Source organism: Elephas maximus, chromosome 15, assembly GCF_024166365.1.
Source record: "Elephas maximus indicus isolate mEleMax1 chromosome 15, mEleMax1 primary haplotype, whole genome shotgun sequence".
In the NCBI taxonomy this organism is placed as follows: Eukaryota; Metazoa; Chordata; class Mammalia; order Proboscidea; family Elephantidae; genus Elephas; species Elephas maximus.
In genome coordinates, this window is record NC_064833.1 from 48103014 (window position 1) to 48111807 (window position 8794).

Here is an 8794-nt window from a genome sequence, read left to right on the forward strand (position 1 = left end):
TCACCTAGCTTCTATCATAATATGTTACTAGGTTTGTCACATATCTACTAGAAATTTCTTTGTTCTGCCTTCATTACTGTTATCTGATGAGATAAAAGCCAATTAATTCTAATTGTGCTAGGTAGCAGAATATGCTAAAGTTTAAGTTATAGTTGCTGTTCTCAAGTTAATAAGGTAATTATATAAAAAAAAAATTATATATGTATTACTAAATGATGATACACAAGTAATAATTGATATCTAGATACGAGTGCCATAGGAGGGAAGCTGAGGAATCCTAGATTAAAGCAAGACTTCAGAGAAAAGACTAAAGTTTGGTCTCAAAGACTGGAGAGTATTTAGATAGACAGTGAATACTACAAAGAGTAATACCCATGAAAATAAATTAATATTTTAATGAGAGCCTTACTCTTTTATTAAAATTACTTTGTCTTAGATCACTATGGCTGAGACACTAGAGCAGGAACATTTGGAAAATTTTAGGACCAGGGGAAGTTGCGAATGATATTCACAGGTGCCCTTGGAATCTCAATACTCAGAATCACTAGTGAAATTAAGTTACCTTAGCAACGGTATTTGTCTTGTCAGAAATATCACAAGTGGATGCCTTTAACAAATAGAAGTTTGTTCTCTCACAATTTAAGAGGCTAGAAGTCTGAATTCAGGGTGCCAGCAGCAGGGGAAGGCTTTCTCTTTTTGTCAGCTCTGAGGGAAGGTCCTTGTCATCAATCTTCCCCTGGTCTAAGAGCATCCCATCACAGGGACTTGGGGTCCAAAGTACATGGCCTGCTCCCAGCTCTTCTTTCTTGGTGGTTTGAGGTCCCTCTCCTAATCCTGTAGATTGAGTCCAGCCTCATTAATATAACCACCTCTAATCCTGCCTCATTAATATTGTAGAGGTTAGAATTTACAACACAGGATAATCACATCAGATCACAAAATGGTGGACAACCACACAATACTGGAAATCATGGCCTAGCCAAGTTGATACACATTTTGGGGGGACATAATTCTATCCATAACAGCATTGGTAAACTATTGCCAAAGAATAAATGTGTATGTGTGTGTGTGTGTCTGTGTGTGTGTGTGTGTGTGTGTGTGTGTGAGGAAACCCTGGTGGCATAGTGGTTAAGTGCTACAAGCTGCTAACCAAAGGGTCGGCAGTTCAAATCTGCCAGGCACTCCTTGGAAACTCGATGGGCCAGTTCTACTCTGTCCTATAGGGCCACTATGAGTTGGAATTGACTCGACAGCACTGGGTTTGGTTTGGTTTTGGGGTGTGTGTGTGTGTATGTGTGAAATGGGAGCAAGAGGAAGCAGAAAGAAGAAAGAAATAGGATTTTCGGATAAAACAATGAACATATAACAAATTTCTTGACATATACTTATTTATCGTATTTATACATACCCCTACTTTGATATGTGGGGCAGTGGTGGTTCGGTGGTAGAATTCTCACTTTCCATGTGGAGACCTGGGTTTAATTCCAGGCCAATGCACCTCCTGCTCAGCTACCACTCATCTGTCAGTGGCGGAACTTCAAGACTCAGATGGACTTGGAAGAAAGGTCTGATGATCTCCTGAAAATCAGCCAATGAAAACCCTACAGGTCTGTCAACGAGTAAGAACACATACTCTGTGAACAATAAAAGCAAAGAGATTCTTTGAAGTTTCAAGACAGTTCCAACTAAGGACACGTCTAATCTCACAAAGTAAAACTAAACTCCAAAATGGTGGAGTTACAGAGGCATTTTTATGAGGTAAAATACAACGTTCTGACTGGAAGTTGCAAGATTAGGTAAGCAGGAGGTGGGACAACTTGAAGGGGGTGGAGGGCTTTACAGTGATTGGTTGGAAACACAAATATGGGCAATTTGGATTGGTTAGTTTAAATACACGACTAAGGGGGATTTTACAGCGTGGTCTGAGTGGATTCCTAATAAGGGTCTTGTGTCAAGACGCTACCTTAGGAACATTCTTCAGTTTAACCACAGAGAAAAAACATTATTATGTACTTAAGTCCATCTAAGGGTTTGAAGGTTGCAGGGGAAATAAGCAAAAGCTGAGATGGAGTCAGGGCTCAAATTGGGCCGATAATTCTGACATGAGACTAGCGCCTCAATTTTGGAACTCTCATACAGATTACAACGGTCTCATCTGCAATCCATATTTAGGATGGCTCTGGACTGGGCAGTGTTTTTTTCTCGTGCATGGGGTTACCAGGAGTCAGGGGCAGATTCAACAACAGCTAACAACAACCTGTTCAGGAATGAAGTTAAAAAAAATAAGGTGACTTAAATGGAGACATATACGATAATGAGAAGGCATATATTTTAAATGGGAGAAAAGAATTTTGCATGAGTTTTTTTCTGTATCATTTTATTAATAGTTTTGAACTGGTAGGAACAATTGAGTGCCAGAATTGACTCAACAGCAATGGGTTTGGTTTTTTGGTTTATATTCTTCTACCTACAAGTGTCTGACTATTATGCATCAGTTTTGGGAACAAATGCTGCAACCTCATCTAGCTTAAGTTAAGAAATAGGTTTTACTGGGCAAAGGGAAAACCTATAAGACCAGGTCACAAGGGAAGAGAAGACATGGGTTCTCTACCTTCCATAACCCACAGACAAGCCAGGGTGCTCTGTAGGACATGTAGAATGGGTCTGCTTTCCAACAGAGGAACAATATCCCTCCTCTTATTCTAGCTTTTTTATAAGGCAAGTATGAGAAAGCTACCTTATCAGTGGGAAAATGCCCAGGCAGCTTGGTTCAGGCAGCCTGGATTTGGGGGCCAGCTGTTTACAGGAATTGCTGGGAAAGCCACCGGCCTAGCACCTAAAGACCTTGGCATCCATGGGATGCTACAGTCCTCCTTTGGACGGGGGAAGGGACTACCAGTCCCATGGGAAGCTGAGCTTAGGTGCAGCTTCTTCCATTGGAAGAGGAAGGCCTTTGGTCCCTGCTAGCTCTTTGTCCAGGTAACCAGAGTGAGCTTCCAGGGCCATTTTCGAACTATCTCATTCATCAGACTACGTCTACTGAAGCATCTAGAGCCTAGAAGCCTAAAACTTGCTATGTAACCTTAGCAGAGTCACTTCACCTCTGTAACTCTAATTAGAGGGGCTTGTTAGGGAATCAAATAAGGCTGACCAATAGCCAAAAACTAAAATGGGAGACCAGCAATATTTTTCAGCACTCTCCTTTTAGAATTAAGAAGTAAATTATAGCCAAACAAGCAAATGTTGGTAATTGTTTAAAATGTAACTTCCAAAACACCTCCTAGGAAAAAAAAAAAAAAAATAGGAGCCAACATAAATTCAGTTAATTATTTCCAACTTCCTAGTCCTAGGCTCCAATATAATGAAAATTTGATGCTTAGAATAGAGAACTGGAGCATTTCAATACCCTCAATCATTAAAAAAGAGGAACGCGGGTAGGCCAACACACATGAGGAAAAAAAAAAAAAAAATAGGATGGCTGTGGCAGCCCCCTTCTTCCTTGCTAATACAGCCCTAATTTTTATTAACCTTCATGGGATTAGGAGAGTCCTTCACAGCCCAAGGAGTAAATCTTTATTGTTCTTAGCCAATCATGGTGATTCTAATGGTTTATGCACAGGCTTATGATATGATTCTGACACGAGAGAAGTTCTGTGGGGACTCCTGGGACAGGGTCTCCTTGCTCTTGAAAGTGGATGAATGCAGAGAATTATTTGGCCTTTAGACTTGCTGTGTGAAGAGGTGGTGCCTGGGGTTGTGGTGTCTTTTTGCAACTCAGGAAATTGCTGAGAATGAAGCCAGCTTTCTGAGGATGTCACAATAGAAAGATACAAATAACTTGGATTCTCAGTGACATCAATGAACTCTGGAAACCCTGACACTGCTCAAATCTGAGCTCATGTTATGTAAAATAATAACTTTCTTTTTTTTTTTTAAATCAATCGAGTCATGGTTTCTCTTACTTGCAGCCAAATACATTCCTAACTGATGTACTGGCTAAAGTTTACTTTTTAACTAGAAAATGTTAATTAAAATACTTCATTTTGTTACATAAAGGTTTTATGGTGGTAAGTATGAAAGAATCTTTTTTTTAAATTAAAAAAGTAAGATGTAAATTACTAGGATATCTTTTTAAAAATCTAGTTCTTTGTATAGTGCCATTCTTTTTGCAATTATTTTTAAACACTTCCTTTTGCAGTCTACTGCCCAATTCATTTTAGTGAGTAACAGAAAAAAAAAAAAAAAAAACACTGATTATCTTGGAGAATTTTGCTATATCCAACTAGGTTGTGCTGCGGTAGAATTATGTTCAACGATGCATGTTCAGAATTTCCTGTGGTATTCCACATGCCAACAGAAAACATAGTAGCCAGCTGTGGATTGAATTGTGTCTCCCAAAACATATATTGAAGTCCTGGGCCCTGTACCACGGGATGTGATCCTGTTTAGAACATAGGGTTTTTCTTTTGATATGTTGAGGGCATACCAGAGTTATGTGGGTCTAAAACATAATCGTTTCTGAGTTATAAAAAGAGAAGAATAGACACAGAGACACACACAGGAGGAAGATGGGCACCAAGGAATGCCAAGGAACTCCTGGGACTACAGGCAAGGAAGAACTTTCCCCTAGAACTATGCCCTCAATTTGGACTTACAGCCTCCTGAACTGTGAGAAAACAGATTTCTGTTATTTAAAGCCACCCACATATGGTATGTTTTGTTACAGTGGCACTAGGTAACTAAAATACAAGCTCATGGCCAAATGGTTCATGAAAGCCCAAATTCACTGAGAGGAAGTTCAAATTGAAGACAACCTGTGTTGGAGTCCATTCATTTTCTAGTATAGAGGCGGCCTCAAGAACACAGGTATAAGACAAAGAAGATGCAGAAGATAACACCAAAATTGTAGTTCTCTTGCAACTAAGAAAATACAAGCATGCACAACAGCAGGAGCTGAGGGATTTAAAACAGCTGTGGCTAGAGTTAAGCAACTGCTTGGAGTCCTTAGAAAGGGGAATGTGGAAATAGCGAAGGTCCCTGTTTGATTAAAGGGAAAGCTGAAGTTAAAGGAGGCCCATGTCCCACTTCCAGTTTGGTCTTCTAAGAAGAGCCCACCTCACCAGGGAAAGTGCAAAAGAGCAGAAATGGCGAAGTGGCATAGGTAAGCAGAGGGCCTGAGGGAAGATTCCAATTTCCCCGGGGCCTGCACATTTCTCTGTCCAACTGGAGAAATGCAGAAGTTTGAGTGGACAAGAGGGACCTGGGGTTGTAATAAGGAAGGAGTGCAGTACACAGGCAAAAGATGTTGGTGCACACTCAAAGGCTAGATGGGCCCAGTTGCATCAGATTAAAGGCCAGGTGGGCCCCAGAGGGTGGTAAACGTACCAGTGGCCCCTTCTCCTGTGAATGGGTTAAAAAAAAATTAGATGTCTGCTAATAGCTCATTAGCCAGGGCTGTCTCACCCTTGTAGCTGAGCACATTACTACCCAGAACAAATTCAGAAGAGGAGGAAAATGGATATTGGAGAATACCCTTCACTATGATATTAACACACTCTTCCCCTGTGCCAGATGCTTCCAAAGCAAAGAGAAGGAGCAGGAAAGGTGAAGAATCTTGAAAGATTATTTTTCCCAAATATAGCTCAGCTTTAAATAGGACAGTGACTGAAAATCACAGTTGAATTGTGCTGGGGAAAAGAAATCACTGGTTGGGATAATGATAATAGAATAAGATAGGCTTAGTTGTCTGCTTTAAATAGACCAGGACTGTCCGAGAGGGGCAGCCATTAGCTACATGTGGCCATTGAGCACTTGAAATGTGGCTGTGCAACTGAAGAACCAAATTTTTAATTGTATTTAATTTTAACTAAGATTAAAATTCAAAAACTGATAATTTAGTTATTGGAAACCTTTGAAGTATGCTTGGAATTCCTTGGATATGTGAGTCTACGTTTTCAAGTGTAAATTTTATAAATCTTCGAACAGATCAAATATTCCTGATGACAATATGTAACAGCTGAATTGAGATATGATGTAAGCATAAAATATACACCAGGTTTTTAAAACTTAGTATGAAAAAAAGAATGTGAAATATCTCATTAATAAATTTTATATTGATCATATATTAAAGTGATAACAGTATTTTGGATATATTAGGTTCAATATAATATGTTCTTAAAATAATTGTTTTTTTTTAATTCTTTTTATTTTATTTTTTCTAACTAGCAAATTTTAAATATTATAGGTGGCTCACATTGTTTTTCTTTGAACAGCATCGAGATGGACATGACTCAAAAGCAAAGTTGAACTTATAAAAAAAAAGAAAAGAAAGTCACTCTTGTGGCAATATCTGAATTATAGCTATAAATTCTATGAGTGTATTAAGCATTTACCATGCCCTGGTGGTGCAGTGGTTAAGAGCTTGGCTGCTAACCAAAAGGTCTGCAGTTCGAATCCATCAGCCGCTCCTCGTACCCTACGGGGCAGTTCTACTCTGTCTTATAGGTTCTCTATGAGTTGGAATCAGCTCGATGGCAATGGTTCGGTTTGTTTTTTGGTACATTCCAGGTACTGTTCTAGACACTAGGAATATTGAAACAATAAGGTGCAAACTCCTCTCCATAGTTACAAATTTTTAGTGAGAAACAGACAAATTCACCATGGTGGAGGAGCTGATTTTCAGCTTCATATGACCTGGAATTTGATCTTGTTTGTTCCTTAGGAAAAAGCATCCTGGAACACTGACTGACAGCTACCATGCTCATGAGAGACTGGATAAACCACAATGCCACTGTTTATTTGTTTATAATGAGATCTGTAATAATAAGTTACTGTTATCGAGCACCTCTGTACCAGGCATTCTACATGCGTTATATCACTAAGTTCTCACAACAACCTTTTGAGATGGGACTATTATCATCCCCATTTTGCACATAGTCCACTCGTACCCATTGCCGTGGAGTTGATTCCGACTCATAGTGACCCTATAGGACAGAGTAGTATTACCCCATAGAGTTTCCAAGGGGCGGCTGGTAGGTTAGTACTGCTGACCTTTTGATTAGCAGTCAAACTCTCAACCACCGCACCACCAGGGCTCCGTATAGTCCACAGTAGGGTCAAAATATAACACTGCATAATGGGACAATTGAATTTGGGGGAACATGGAGCCTCTTCCCCTAGATACTGCCAGGTTCTGCCTCTGTGATTATGTTTTTCTTTTTAACTGTTTCTGGAAGAACAACGTCTTTTCCATTGATACATTCCTTCTTCTGACTGCAGATTATCTGCAGTTAAGTTCTTGCTCTTTCTGTTTGTGGCCTAGAAAAATATTTTGCTTTTATTCTGACCATGGTTTACTGTACTCCTCCAGTGGGTGTTGGCTGATTAGTCAAAGTAGCAGACTGAATGGCCACATTCCATCTTCCCATCCCTTCTCATATCTAATCTACTGCTTCAAGTCCTGAGAATTCTCCACCACCACCACCACCATGCATATCCCAATACCTCAGAGAGTTGATTTAGACTCATAGTGACCGCATGTGACAGAGTACGACTGCCCCATAGGGCTTTCTAGGCTGTAATCTTTACAAGAGCTGATTGCCTGATCTTTCTCCCATGGAACCGTTGAGTGGGTTCAAACCTCTGAATTTCAGTTAGCAGCTGAGCTCTTAATCATTGCACCACTAGCGCTAGCCTGGATTAAAACAATAGAATTTCACCTTCTTGGCCTCTCCCCCCTAGAACCTTTTTGTTTCTTGTCCAGCCTCCACATGCTACCATGCAAAAGAGCTCCAATCTTGACATACTCCTTAGTGGGCTTCCTTTAGACTTCAGAATAAAGCCCAAGCTCCTTATCATGGCATTCTAGGCTGCTCATGCTCTGCCCACACCCTCAGCTCCAATTCTCCTCCCATCACGGATCCTATGTCCTTCAGCCCCTCTCCCTTTGCTTTTCATAGTCTCACCACCTAGAATGTCTTGTCATCATCCCCCCCTTCCCCCCACATGTCAAAACCTGTGCCCCTTCTTTTGAAGCCTGTCTCGTATAAGGCTATATGGTCTCTTTGACTGATCTCCTTCCACCCCTGTCAGCATTATTTTTCACTTCTCACTCTTTTCCTCTCTAGTGTAGCCTAAGTTATGTTTAGCTCTGTGGTGGTGGAAGAACCATGGGCTCTGGAGTCCCACTGCCTGAGGGTGCCCCCAGGGCCCTAGCTGCCTATTTTAAAGGCAAAATATCTTTATACCACTATTCTGTCATAATTTGGTTGCAGTCTGTTTCCCCTTTTGACTGTGCCCCACCCCAGCCCTGATCACCACTTTCTTCTCAAGCCCAAGCCCATTGCCATTGAGTCTATTCTGACTCATAGTGACAGTATAAGACAGAGTAGAACTGCCCCATAGGGTTTCCAGGGAACGGCAGAGTTGGACTGTTGACCTTTTGGTTAGCAGCTGAACTCTTAACCCCTGTGCCACCAGGGCTCCGTGGTCTCCTCAGGCTCTAGCAAAGTTCATGGCATCAAAAGCACCCAGTAACTCTTTCCTGAAGGAGTCAGACAGTGAATTAATTACTACGAATAGCTTTTCTGTTGGAGCCCTGGTGGTGTAGTGGTTAAGAGCTTGGCTGCTAACCAAAAAGTCGGCAGTTCAAATCTACCACCTGCTTCTTGGAAACCCAATGGGGCAGTTCAGCTCTGCCCTATAGGGTCACTATGAGTTGGAACCGACTACACGGCACCTAACAACAATAACAACAACAGCTTTTCTTCCAAACAATATGATCTTGGGAAAGATA